A 756-nucleotide genomic window follows, 5' to 3' on the forward strand; every position below is an offset into this window, starting at 1 on the left:
GCCTAGCTGGGTTGCAGAGGAGGCTCCGGCTACTCCCGGGCCCTCCAGCTAGGGGCGCTCTCCTGCGCGCGGGCCCGGCGCAGGACTTTCCCAGCAGCCCCGGCCATATTTAATAAGGGTCGTTTATCACTCAGGCGCTTTGAAGGGTCGCCTCCAGCCCTGTGCCCATTAGAAAGGCGGAGGTGACATTTAAACTCCGTTTTCAAGGATCGCAGGGGGATTTCCATGAAAAGGCAACTCGTTTGTCTTAGGCGCCTGGAAACAACCCCCTTCTCGCTCCCTTTGACCACATGGCATAACTCAAAAACAATAGTTCAAAAGTGAAATGGCATCGTGGTGTTCGCTCGGAGACAGGCCCCCATCTAGCACCAGAGAAAAGGGGTAGTCCGCAAGACAATGTGCTTTTTGTGTCCCGCTCTGTCACAAGGACTGTGTTGTTTGCTTTGGAGGCTGCGCCTGTTATACTTTCCTGAAAGTGCTTGTGTTCAACAAGAGTTATAAGTCATCCAAAACAACAAACATTTTGATTTTCTTTGCCTAAAGGGCTTTCCCTGGCTATGGGCACCGTGAAGACATAATGTCCTTGCTGAGAAAGGAACACCAGTAGTAGCATTAGAAGCGGGCGCATTAAATATTGAATGACACGGGGGAAAAAGAGCTTGTCGAGGGGCACTCAGCCTGAAAGTCTTTCTTCCACCCTGTCTGCAGTGGCTGCTGGACTGTTTAAGATGGTATTAATTAAGGCGGCTTCGGATG

This window comes from Myotis brandtii, unplaced genomic scaffold (genome assembly GCF_000412655.1).
Source record: "Myotis brandtii unplaced genomic scaffold, ASM41265v1 scaffold1028, whole genome shotgun sequence".
In the NCBI taxonomy this organism is placed as follows: Eukaryota; Metazoa; Chordata; class Mammalia; order Chiroptera; family Vespertilionidae; genus Myotis; species Myotis brandtii.